At 41.0% G+C, this 13,515-nt stretch overlaps 1 protein-coding gene across 3 annotated transcripts in view; it reads left to right on the plus strand.

Annotated features, from left to right (window-relative positions):
• Positions 1-13,515, plus strand: part of PRR5 (proline rich 5) — a 92,999-nt gene that overhangs the window by 10,125 nt on the left and 69,359 nt on the right. For all 3 annotated transcript variants that reach the window (XM_054056215.1, XM_054056211.1, XM_054056223.1), the window contains one exon: positions 12,701-12,838. The gene's annotated coding sequence lies outside the window, so the exon portion shown is untranslated. The remainder of the gene's footprint in view (positions 1-12,700; positions 12,839-13,515) is intronic.

Raw genomic sequence — 13,515 nt, forward strand, 5'->3', positions numbered from 1 at the left:
ATTTGGCACAGCACTGCTTGGTGCAGCTGGGACCTTATACCTTGCCCAGCAAGGCTGGACAATGGGGGATGGTGGCAGCAGGGAACGATGACAGAAGGGAAATGACCTTCCAGTTTTTTCTCCTTCCTCCCATGGAAACCTGGGCCATGTGAAGTCACCCTGAAGCTAAAGCAGTTTAAAACTAACCCAGTCAAGCCACCACCCCTGTCAGAGAGCAGAAGTCTGGTCTTCATTTCAATTAATTCTAGTTCAGTTACCAAAATCCCTTTGTATTTGGCCCTTAGGGCAATGTTCCAGCTGTTCATTTTAAAAAGCCAGTGTGGCTAACGCCTTCCTAGGCGAAGAGCCACCTTCTTACAGAGGATACCAAACCTGGAGAGTCTTCTGGTTCCACAGAAGGCATTTCTATTCAAATAGAAACAAGCAGAGGTTTTTCTTGAATCAAAAATCCACATCTTTGGTGCATTTGCTGGCTGACTGCTGCAGTGTCTTATTTGCTGTGCGCTCGTGGCTCCCTGGGCAGTGCTCTCTGCTGTCACATTTCATTGTATGTTTTCTGTTAACACAAAGGCATCTGTGTTAATCTCTCATTTTCCAGGCAATTCAGCGTTCTCTTGCAGCCTCTGGCTGCCTTCTTTTTCTCAGCTTTTTCCCAAGGTAGAAGTCGAATTTGGTAAAATGTGTACAAGAGGGGATTGACCCAAGTTTTCAAGGTATTAAAATTAGTGCAAAAGGAAACCAAATGGTCTTACACCCTCCTTTATTTCTGTTTATACTGTTTTTAATAATACAAAGTCCCATCCAGTGCAGCCTGTAAGTCGTCTCCATGAGCACAGTAAGTCAGGCAATGCCAGAGGGGCTCTTGCGTTTCTTTCTTTAGCAGAACCTGTAGCCTTGTGGCCAAATCTTATAACCTTAGAAAAGCAGCAGAGTATTTCAGTTCTTGAAGGCCTGCCTGCAGACCTCTCCATCGATTAATAAAATGCACTTGGGGGGGGAGGGGGTGCTGTGGGGAAGGGAGTGTTCCCTTGCCTTTGAAGTGCCTTTCACTTTTGAGGGTTATTTTTATTTGTGTTATTTTTCACCTGCTTGAGCATCACTGTCATATCAGGAACCAGCTTTTTAGAGTATCTTTCTTCTCCTGCCCTTTCATTAATAGATAAGAGCTAAAAAAATCATCCCACAAATTTCAGGAAAACCAAGACATTCCTGGTGTGTTTGTAAAGTAAACAAATGGAAGAAAAAAACAGGATTTTACAGCAGTCACATTATATTAATGATAGGCTTTCAGTTTCTTCTGAGGCTTCAGAATTAAATTGAGGCAGGGAAGTAAGTTTTTGATTACCTTTAAATAGAGCACTGAGGAATAAAAAAAGCTATGTTGTCTCTGCTTGGGAACTAGAGCAGCAACAACCCAGACATCTTTCCTTGGGGACTGCTGTGTTGTAGTTGTTTTGGTGAGGTCTCCAGTATTCGCAGTCGGATACTAACTCTGTGTGAAACAAATGGTCCACCAGCCTGTTGTGACATCTTGTAAAAGAATTTTGCTCCCTCGATGTTTGAAATGAAGGGAAATAGGGAAGAATTATTTGAGTCATCTGGCTTGCTGCTATAAGATAATGTGGAAATACTTTTGCTACTCTTTAGTTACCCTTGAATGATTGAGCTTAGAACATATCCTGAGAGAACATATGCTTCTGCTGTTGCTGATGTCTAATTATCTTTTTTTGTGCTGTCTTCACACAGCACCTACCTCAGAGAGATTTTGATCTTTGAGGCTCCATGGTTTGAGAATTATGTAGAAAAACCCAACAAATAATATTTCAAAATCCTTAAATACAACTATTTTCATGCTACTTTGTATATGGAGCCTGCTCTTTAAAGCTTGAAGGAAAATTTTTCTGACTTGTAGTTTTTATTGAGGTGCGATTGCCCTTGAAATTCAGAAAGAGTGTTCTCCGAATAAAATATCTGAGAAATTATGCCTAGGCTTATCTGTCTGTCAGCAGCTTTCAGGTTTAGTGTTTCATTCTTGGGGGTTTCCCCCCTTCGTTCTCTTTGTGTCTCAACCTTTGGCAGCTTTCCAGCATTGTTCTCTGACCTGCTGTGAACAAGTGGAGAAGCAATGCTTTCTCACCACAAATTCAGCAGAGATTGAGCAATAGCATTTGGTAAAGGTTAGAGATGCTGTCTGAGGACAGGTTCGGAGTCACCCACCTGGCCACATGTCTCAGCTTGTGGTTCTTCCCTGGTGTACGTGCCTGTTTCTTACTTGCGGAAGGTAAGTACTACCAAAGCTGTCCATCTCTTCTGATTCACACTGGTGTTTTTTTTTTTTTTTTCCTTTTCCTGTTTTGTTGCATAAGTGGAATAACTGATGCTCTAGTGTAAATACTGTGGCCCTGGCAAAAGCCACTTGCTCTCCCTTCATTGTAAATGCTTTTGTGTCTCTGTATAATGCAGAACAGTGACAAACAAGACTCCAGGGAAATTCATCATCAAAGCACTTACCAACCAGTAACGTCCACCAGCACAGATTCAACAAGCTTCACAGTATGCCTTGACATCCAGATTCTCTCTTTGCTTATCGTGTAACTTACACTATTGTAATTTCATAAGATTTCCCAAAGTTTGGTTTCGTGTATAGAAGGATCTTCTGGCTGGATTATGCTGCTGGATCTGAAATCTAAATTGTGTTGCCTTTCAGTTACTTGCGACACTCAACCGCCAATGTTTTCATGGAAACGTGAGAATTCTCCAACTGTATCATCTTTTGTTCAAGAAACAGTTTAGTTCAGGTTTTAAATGACTCCTGTTTGCATAGAGTTGTTAGCTGCTTACAAAAGGATTGTAGAAATAGTATTAAAGTTTGTAGGTGTGTGCTCCTCTTGCATCAGCAGAAAATTGCATTGAGGCTTTTGCTGGATGATGTAGATAAAGCACAGCAGAGATGCTGCACTGCCTCTACTTGGCTAACTGCTATTTCCAGTTAAAATATGGAGAGGCCTTCTTTGCTACACTTGTTTGTTACTTCCCCTGCCCTTCTGCCAGCAGTTAGTCTTGCATATATATGCTTAGCAGAATAGACTATGTGAACGCTCCCTAACCCACCTGAGGCAAAACGAGAAAGATGCTTAAATGAGAATGGCTATCATAGTGCTGGGGTGGCTGCTGCTCCTATGCCCCAGCCAGGAGGGATCCCTGGTCTGGTGGGTGCTTTAACACTCCCACTTGCATATACGCAGGGATCTGTTTGCTCAGCGTGACAGTATTGAAGTGGAAGCTTAGACTGGGTCAAATAAATCCATTTAACACTAGTGCAGCAATCATGTTTTGGCAGAACTAGAGTGTTCCTGTGAGCCTGGATAATATGTTAGTTTACAGAATGTTCACCTTTAAATTGCCTAGTAGTGTTTTTCTAGCAGCTCTTTTCCTCTCCTCTGCCTGGTGAGAGGCTAATGCTTGGGGTTTCGTTTATGAGATTTGTGAGTGGATTTTTTTGTCCATTTGTCTTGGTCATGTTCCCGAAGCTCACAGAGCACCATGCAGGTAGCAGGCTGCCTGTGGTCTCTCAGCAGGCTGTAACTCTTCCTTTACTGGAAACAAACTCATCCATCTGTTCATGTGTGAAAATCTCAACAGTCATGGAAATTTTGGTAGGAATAAAGACGTGACAGTGAAAGTCTCTCAGGACAACGTGGCAAATTAAAATGGGGAAGAAAAAGACACCACTATCTAGACAGAAAAGGGTCTTATTTCAAAAAAAAATTAAAGTTGTGTAGAACCTTAGCCAAGTTGGGAACCATCTGGGTACTCCAGGATAGCTTATTGCTTTTACCAAGTTGAGGAGAATGGAGAAGTTCTACATTTTTCTCTTTATTGATGAATCAGGGTTCCTTTTTAACTTCTTTTTGTAGTAAGGATGTTTCTTTTCAGTTCAGTTGATATCAGTTTAGCCCTTAAGGTGGTCTTGGGGCTTTCATGTTTGTATGCTCACAACAGTGTCAGGTTGGGACAAAGCAGTGCCATGATCATTGGTAAAGTGACAGCATACTCTGGCTGCAGAATGACCAAAGCGAGATTCTTAGTGACATTGCTGCTGTTGTAGTTATTTGATCATGATTGTACTTAAGAAACTTATTAGCAGAGTCACTGTGTTAGACTCTACATAAGTCTACGCATGGAAAGAGACACTTAAAATACATATATGTATATACGTGCACACACGCATATATATGTGTACACATGTTAAGTTAATAAAAAATAAGAGGTCTGGTAAGAATTGCTTGGCGTGAGAAGATACCAAGAGCCAGCACCAGTGAGGATGCACAGCCTCCCTGTGTCAACTAGCATGATCTAAGTCTTAAGGACAAGTATATTTTAGATTTTTCTGTGGTTAAACTGCCAGCTGTCCTGCAGGAACAGCTTCCAGATCATGCTCTCGTCAGTCAATAGGCTGTGTTCCTTCCTTGATTTCTTTGCAGCTGGTGAGCAAAACCAGTATCACACCTGCCTGCCATTCATGCTGGTTTTGCTGGTGCCAGACCAGCTGTGCAGGAGCAGTTGCCATCTGTCTGGGTTGCAGATGTAGGGTGAGATTGCTAGTACAGAGACTCAGGAAGTAATTAGAAGACGAATTTAATTTGCTCTTCAAACACATTTAGGTCCAAGTATCTCTCCTTCCCCCCGCCAAAAGAATTGGAGTGGGAGGGGGAAGGAAAGAAAATTGTAGGAGGGAAATACGAGGAGGAAAGAATCGAGCTGGGTCCTCACCATCTGTCCACTTGGACTCACGCAGCTGCTCTCTCATTGACAGGTTGCCATCTTTCCACCCAGCGCAGACAGCCAAATGACTTGCATTGTGAACACAAACCACTGAAGATTAATATCAGTAAACAGCCTTTTCAGAATAAACTATACCTGAATGCAGAACCTCTAGCTGCCCCAAACTCTTAGATATTCTCTCGCTTTCCTCTCTCATTTTTCTGTTCTCTCCTCTGAAGATTTTCACAGAATTTGGGAGCCAAATACAATTTCAGTAGACATGCTTTTTTCTGGATCAGATCCCGTACCTCTGAACACAGCATGATCAGTTTTGGAACATTAAAAGGTTATCTAGAACTGAATGGGGAATGGCCAGTTGGAGCTATAGTTGGACTACTAATGTCCTTAAAATTAGTTAAGGATGTGCTTAAATGCTTCATTATCTCAGGACTTCCATCTGCTACCTGGGGCTGCATAGTTTCTGACAGCCCTGCGCCAGAGGGATGTGGACGATGCCCTTCTTCTGTTTGTGAAGAATATGTGTGTTGTATCTTTTGTTGTGGAAACATGGCAAACAGGCCAACATGTACTTCAAGGCAACAAGTACTGGAAACTAAACAAAAATGTCAAGGGTGTAGTGTGCCTTTGTAGGTAGCTTTAGATAACTTCCTTGAAATCTCAGTCGGGCACTCAGAAAGTTTCTGAGGGGTTTGCCCAGCACCTGGTGTGTGTGTGTGTGAAATCCATCCTTCCCCTTCTGGAGCTTCAGAGCAGTCTCAAAAACCTGAGTCTTGATCCAGTATATGTTGGCATCAGTAGAAAAATGTCTTGTGTACCCAATATAAAGAAATACAGCACAACACTGTTTTTTTGTTTTCCTCTTCTGGTATTACTAATGATTGTAGAGATTTTTCAGAGATTAATCACTGGCAAGTGTCCATTCCTAAGCCTGAAGGACCATTCAGATAGTTGTTAATCCCCAAGAATAGTTCTACACTTGAGTCACTGCTGAAAAATTGAATATTATTTAGAGACTCAAGGTATCTCTCTCATAACATTTCAAAGAGGTGATGGTGGGGTGACACTACGGCTTCCTAATGTTTGCACGGTAGGACTTTAAATTATTGATGACAGGAGCACAAAATGATAACTGAGTTGAATGCAGGTGATTTTTGTGATAGTCCTGTAATTGCTGCTATTTCTATTTATCTCTTCTTTTTTGAAGTCACTGTATTTTCTACAAAACCCTTCCCTATATACTGCATCCAGCGCACCAAGTACTTGCATTGCTGCACTTCTACCCTCTGGCTGGTTTCAGTGATGAAGGATTGGATGGAGCCCAGAATCTGCTCGTTTCTGCGTGATAAATCCAAGCCCAACATTCACATGTCCCCAGACTTTAGCAACTGAGAGATTAGAGACTTGGACTGTCTCCTCCAAAGAGTGCTTTCCCTTCTGCTATCCAGGCATATCACCCTCACTAAAGAAGAGTCAAAAACTTCTTTTATATCATTTTCTCCTTTTATTCTCAAGGGGTTCAGGCAGCCATACCTGCTTTGAGGATGGCAGCAGATAGATGCTGTGGAGCAGTAATCTTGTGTTACTAGGCTTCCTCAGGAAGCTTTTGAGTAAGCAGCTGCAGTCTCATGCATAGTCAGAAGCTGAGTCTGATAGTGTAGTAGAAACGTCAGAGGAAATTTAAGAAGTTGCTGCCTCCAGCTATTTGCTACCTTTCTTCAGAATCTGCAAGGCTGGTAAGGCAGAAAGTATCTCAGTATTGTGTTTGGCAGCTTCACCGGAACCTCACCTTCCTTGGCCGCAGAGCTGACACCACTAGATTTTGCACAGAAACAGAGGCAGGGTATAGCACTTCTCTGCCAACTTTGCTTTAGTAGAGCCCAGTAAGGGGCAGAAAGGGGCAATCATAGTGATCCTGGAAATGGAAAATTACTATGTTTCGCATTCCTTTTGCCCAGTCCCTGCCTCCCAAACAAAATTTTCTTCACACGGCATTGTGAGCATCTCTTGTAAAACTCTGCTACAGATCCTGCATATGTCTCTAGTCTCATGTCAATGCTGGCACCATCAGGCTTGGTTATCCTTATTGTGGCCACCAGTAACATCAGATCTCTCTAAATATACAGGAATGTGAGTAGCTTTTGCTCTGGTGTATACTTGAAAGTTGCTGAACCAGAAGCTTGGTGGTTTGAGTGGAGATGTCCAGATTAATGTTGGTGGGCCTTAGAGCATGTCTACAGGTATGTGAGAAAAGACAAAGTTGTCAAAGGGCATTGTGGGTCGTGATCTCATCATTCCTTTTTTTCCATGTAGACTTTAAATTCTTGCAGCATTGGATGTCACTTCTGGCTCTGCTCTGCTGTCAAATGCCTCTCGCTTCCTTTCCCGTTGCTTCTTCTAAATGTTGCTTATTGCTGGCTGTGCCGGGAGAGATGGATTGGCTGAGAAGGGTGTGATTTGTTTCTCTAGGCTGGTTATGAGTCTCAGTTGCCTAGGATCCATCAGACTCTTATTCTCTCCATAGAGGGTTGCTGTTGTTCTTAATAGGAAGCTACTGCTCATGGCAGATGTTTTTCACATAGGCTTCAGAAGCAGCTGCCTTAAATGTGGTCTGGCAGCTCTGTAGACTGAGGCTGAGCACTGGACTCGAAGACGGGCTGGGGTGAGGATGACTGCGAGCAGGATCTCCCTGCCGTGCAGGAATTGCTTATAAATAGGAAAACAAATTAAAATGTTCACTTTTTGGTTTTCCACCTCTTGCATTTCTTGGAAATGAGGAAGGGGGGCAATAAGAAACATTTTTAGTCAAAAGCCAAGGCAGCTGAAAGGGAATGCCTCTGTGATTTGTAATTTTTTTTTCCTCCTCTTTGGAGAAATGTTGCTGCAGAGATAGCACCCGGCTGCTGTGCAAAACAGATCCTGCCTCGATTTGCTTGGTTTTTAAATACTGGAGTAAAGCACTGGACAGTCCCTGTCTGTGAGGCTGCCGAAAGTGACTGACCCAGCAAAGGAGACCCAGCAGGTGCTCGAATGAAATTCTTCCAAAATGCCCTCATTTTCAGTCACTGCATCTTTTCCCAGTAAAACCCTTCAAATGCTGCTTCAAAAATTAATGCGTTTGAGTGCTTTAATGGAAGCAAAGAGGAGACCTTTCCATTTCATCCAGAAAAAGCCTCTGGAAAGTTCAAAGGGAACTTTTAGTATTTAGTTATGCTATATTAACCCATCAATGAACACTTCTCCCTGAGTTATCTGTAGCTTTAATGTTTTATTGAAATTGTTTGGGGATGTTGATTTTCATGTGAGACCTGTAAATGGGCAGCATGTAAAACCAAGGCACTAGTATGTGAAATATAAATTTGGATTAAAATTATGCACACTATGAATAGGATTTTCTCATCTTTTCCTGCTGAAATTGTTGAGTATTTCGCAGTGATGCAGCTGTATCTGTGAGCTTTGCTTGTGAGATATTCTTACTTGAATACGAATTAAACTCGGGATGCTGCGAAATCCAGTTCACAAGGTATGCTCTATGAACCAGAGCATCACCACCTGTGTCTGTGCAAGCATGCTCGCAGTCATCTGTATACCACTTGTCCATACTGTCAATCAGTCCTTGCATTTAAGATTTGGTCTATGAAAAGTGAAGAACGAGAGAGGTTTCAAGTATCAATTACTGGAGTTTTGAGTGTGGAGAGAGATTTTAAGTAGAAGTTTTGAGTGTGGACAAAGTCATAATCTGAGATAAGAGAGATCTTTTGGTGCTTTTAAACTTGGTTAATCTTACTATTCAGCCCCTTAAAGTTTTGCTCTTGGTTTTGGTACATGTGCTAGCTTTTCCTTTGTCTCCAAGGAGTAAATTTTGACACATTTTAGTACAGAGCTTTCTATGACTTTTTTTATCCTACTTCTAAGGGTAACATCAAGGATTTTCAGAAGAAATGATTGCCTTTAGGTTTCTGTCTTCGTAAGTTTATGTCCTCAGAGAGATGAAAGCAGATTAAGTGTCACTATTGCAGCAGAAAAGAAACTCAACAATACATGCAACAGAAGCAGACCGTCAGCAAAAAAAAAATTCAGCTACGGGAAGTCAGCATTAAAAACAGTCTTACTATTTGTCTGAGGTACAACGTTGCCCTAGGGAAAGTCAACAGGTGCTTTCCTATCCATTTCTGTAGCCAAAATTCATCAGAATTCATCCTTTAGTTGCAATGTGACTGTATAATATAAGTTTTAATTCCGTTAAAGTGAAATATTTTTTTAAAGAAGAAATATCAGGGGCGTTAAGCCCAGAGGATATATTACCATGGTTTTGTCTCTGACAAAAAGGAAAAAGAAAAGGAAAAAAATACTATGTAGCTGTAATCAGGTCTGAAAGAAGAGTGAATGTAGGTGTTTCCTCAGCTCTGAAAGAAGAGTGGACAGAGGTGCTTGGGAATCCAGGTATAGCATAGGCTGAACCCCATAGTTTTGCCTGTTGGGACCTGTTATAGACTGGCTTGTTAATGGCAAGGGAGGGCTGGACAAGAGATTGCAGACAAAAGACCACTTCCTTCACAGACTGAAATAAGACTTAGCCAGCTCAAAGAAGATTCTACAGATATGCAACTCAAGGAATAAAGCCAAGAGTACAGAATTGTACATTTTATATCAATATCTTTTCACTTCTTTCTTCACATGCATTTTTTTCCATGCTTCTGGTTGATTTTGCTAAGCTTGCAAAACTCTGAAAGTAGTGACCAAGCCTTTGTGATCTCCAGCTGTCAGTATGTCCCGGTCATTGCAGCCCCAAATTAAAGTCCAATAAAAAAAGGTCCGTAATGTTGCTACTCTGGGTTTTCACCCAACAGTCATGATCACATCAGCCTGCCAGTCTGATTGTCATTTAATTGCAATCATCATTTCCAGCCAGTGTGTTGATTCTTGGCTTGCACCTTCAGAGACTGCAGTCACTGAAAGATAAAGCTTATGTGCTGGCCACTCATGGCTGAGTTGAAAGACACAGGCAGTAATACCTGAAATAAGAGTCCATGAGACTGATTTCTCTGGCTGAGTAGTAAGTGCAAGTGGCAACTGTGTCAGCTCCACTGAAATACTGATTTACAGCTGCTGTCGTAGTCGGTCCTGTGCAGGAACTGGCAGTCCTTTCGCTGACCAAGTTCATGCTGTATGAAAAATTAATTTCACCTACACTCACAAATAAGTTAATTTCAAAGCACAATTGTTCCAAAAAGAAGGGTAGTTATAATTCTGTATTATTTATAATGTACTTGCATTGTGCGATCCTATGTTCTACCCTGAACACTCACTAGTATTTGGACAACTACCCTTTCTGCCAAAAGCAGCATTTTGAATCTGAACGAATTCCAGAAGAGCTGTTCTTTCAAGTGACATCACCAGCCATGCTACGTTTTCCTTGCTCTGCCTTGAGCACAGAATATACCTGAGAATAACACTGCCCTGTGGCTTTGAGCAGTTTGAACAGAATCTGGATTTGTGGCAGCTTTGGAGTCCAAAAACCTCTGGAGTCATCTTTCTTTTCATGCTGTTCAGGAGGTCTTTAAAGCTATAACATGATGTTTATGTCTGCATAAATATTTCGGGTCCTTCACTGTGGTTCCCCTCAGAGCCCTGTATTGCTACTTTCTCTGTAGTGGAGTGAAGGGAAGGATAAGTAGTGTACGCCTGAGAAAACTGTAAAGCAGTTCTGAAATTCTGCCTCTGGGAAATGCCTGGTTTAAGGTATAGTATCCATACTTGATAACGAAAGCCTGTATGGATTCTTGATTTGCTTTACCTGCCAAAATAACATACTGATTGCTTAGCAGGTGTGAAAAATATGCTTAATTACAGTCTCCTAGAACTTCTGTACAACAGATTCCTGTGTTGGCTTTTTTTCAAGCATTCTTTTTCTCCCTTTCCCTGAACCTATAAATAGTTTAAGATATACAGGATATTAGATGAAAGCAAAATAAATGTAATTCACAAGTTTTAAAAAGATAATAAATTATACTTCACGCATGCATGGACTGAATAGCTGAGCTTTGATCATCGAAGGGAGGTTGATTTAAATAAAAGAGGCAGTGGAGTTTTATTCTGAAATAACCTCCTCAAATCCTGAAGAATAGCACTGTGATGTTGTTTTATTATTATGTCTGATCAAATTATCACAGGTTATAGACAAAATGTAGGATTTGTTTTTTATCTACTGGCCTAGAAATGTCAAAGGAGGATCTCCAAGACAAACACTATTTTCACACCCATAAGCATCTAACCTTTTGAGAAACAAATATCTATTACTGCCTGTTCTGTCCATAATATCTGTCTGGGATTTCTCTTACATTTTAAATTGGAAGATTAAGAATCTTCTTTGATTTGCCTTTTAAGGGGTGTGGGGGTGTGGGGGGTGGGGAAGCTGAAATTCATGGAAAAGCCTATTATTTTCGGTATGTACTTTGATAGTATCCACTTTCAGCTTAGATCAATCGGTCATAGCATTTGAAAGACCTCAGTGCCCTAACCCCTCCAGCAGTTTTGGCAGACACTCCTATTATAATTCCAGCTACATCAAGAAAGCTGTACTGTGATACAGCTTGCTTTGCTTAGAGCATTTTTTAGCATACTAGTACATCTAGCTGTGTCCACTGGAGCTTTTGTTGATATAGCAAGTTCGTATCCAGTGAACTATGCTCAAATCTTGGTTTTTTTTGCTGTACATCCCTCACTTAAAATTTGTTTGTGTGTCATGTCCCAGATGCATGTGTGTTGCTGAAAAGGTTGCTTTCCTTACCTTGCCTCCAGGTACTCAAAATATTGGTTCCTGGCTCTGTAGCCTAGAAGATGCAGATAATTTCTCCTATTCTGCAGGCTGTCTGCTGAGCTGCTTATGTGTGTGTTCCTTAACGCATTGCAGTCAAAATGCACTGACTTCACACAAGACTTATTTAAACTAACACCTGGAAGTATGAGGGGATTATTTAGCGCTCTCAAACACAGGAAAGATTAACCTTAAAGTATGTATTTTTAAAGTATGTATTTTTAAACATGTGCAGTTATTTACATCCTTGCAAAGTGGGTATGAAATGCCACGAAACAGAAGCAAGAGCAGTTTGTACCCAGGATAAAGTAAGCCTGAAAGGACATCTATATAGTCCTAGTTAAATTTAGAACTGGTATTGATGACTATGCAAAGTGCAAGGCATCAAGAACTGTACTCTGAGTGTGGATGTGAATGTGTGTGAATATGGCTGTGTGCCTATGTGTATATATATGTAATTTTTTCTTACTAGTGTTTTGTATTTATTGACCAGTAATTTTAAAAATATTTAAATTATGAAGATATTTGTATTGGAGTTAGAAGTCACATAATTATAATGTTTTTGCTGCACCAAGATACTCACTCTGGGCTTGTTTGTGTTAGTAGTCATCTCAGAGGGGCACTTCAAGACCAGCTCAGTACAGGCAGTGATATTACAAACAACATTTGAAGCCCTAAAGAGAGAATTTCCAATATTTCTAAATGATGTATTTAATACACTTCTGGCCTTCTAGGACAGCTGCACTCCACAGGTGATCACCACAAATCATGCAGTATATTTCAAACCTTTTTCTGTCACTTTTTAGTGCAGCAACACAAAACTACTTGCACTGTGTGCTCATGGAAACTCCCTTATCCTCTTTAGTCATAGGTGTAGCTCTAGCTCTTAGCATTGCTGTTAATGAGTTGCTCCGCCTCGAAGAAAACAAAACAGAAAAGGGAGAAGAATGAGAAGAATTGTTTCTTTCCATCCATGATGAGATAGAACAGCATTTGTTTCACTTCTGTGTGTCGTGTACGAGCTTATTAGTTCACACTTCAGAAACAATTCCTAGAATAGCAATATGTGCAATACTACTTTTTGTGCCTCTTTTGTTTCAGAGCTGCCTTTACCACAAGGGGCTGACTTTTTTTAAACCAATTCTATCGCCTGGCAAGAATTTTCATGTGACTCTCGGAAATCTCCTGCAGTGTCTTCCCTACTTGCTATTCAATCCTGTTTTCTTCTCCCTTTGGCAGGTAAGCACATGTTTCTGCAACACTATTTGCAACTGGAAAATGTTACCATTTTCAGACACCTGGAGAGTTTGTTTTGTGGACTCAATGGGGTTAATACCTCTCTTCCAAAATTTCCCACAGAATTGACTGTATTTTCTGCCATAGAAAAATACCTGAATATTTTGGGATTTGTAACATCAGCTCATGTCAGTCTACATCCCTTTAGCTTTAGTGCAGCTTAAAAAATCGTATGCATGAACTTGCAACTGTGAATCTATTTACAGCTGAATCAGGGTTGTCAGCAAGCAATATAGAAAAATTGCTTGAATTTCTACTCTCTTAGAAGAGTCTTTAAATAACTGTATGTCCTTGGATAAAAAATGCCCTGCAGTAGAGAGCCAGAACATATGCTGCGAAAAGCTTGGGTGTTACCCATCACGGCAAGTTTGAACTGAACGAGAGGGTTCAGATACTGTTCACCAAGATCACAGTCAGACAACCCTCGCAGAAACGGATTAAGCTGCCCTGGCTGACTGTGCACTGAAGCATATGAGGAATTCTCAAATGACCTATAAATGATTGATGTATATGTGGGTGTGGCAAGAAGCAGCAGCAAACAGCTGAGCAGTTGTAATATCTTACACAGCTGCAGCTATTTCTGCAGAGGTGCTTGGCACAACCCCCTAGGGTTCCTTAAT

Source organism: Cuculus canorus, chromosome 1 (assembly GCF_017976375.1).
Source record: "Cuculus canorus isolate bCucCan1 chromosome 1, bCucCan1.pri, whole genome shotgun sequence".
Classification (NCBI taxonomy): domain Eukaryota; kingdom Metazoa; phylum Chordata; class Aves; order Cuculiformes; family Cuculidae; genus Cuculus; species Cuculus canorus.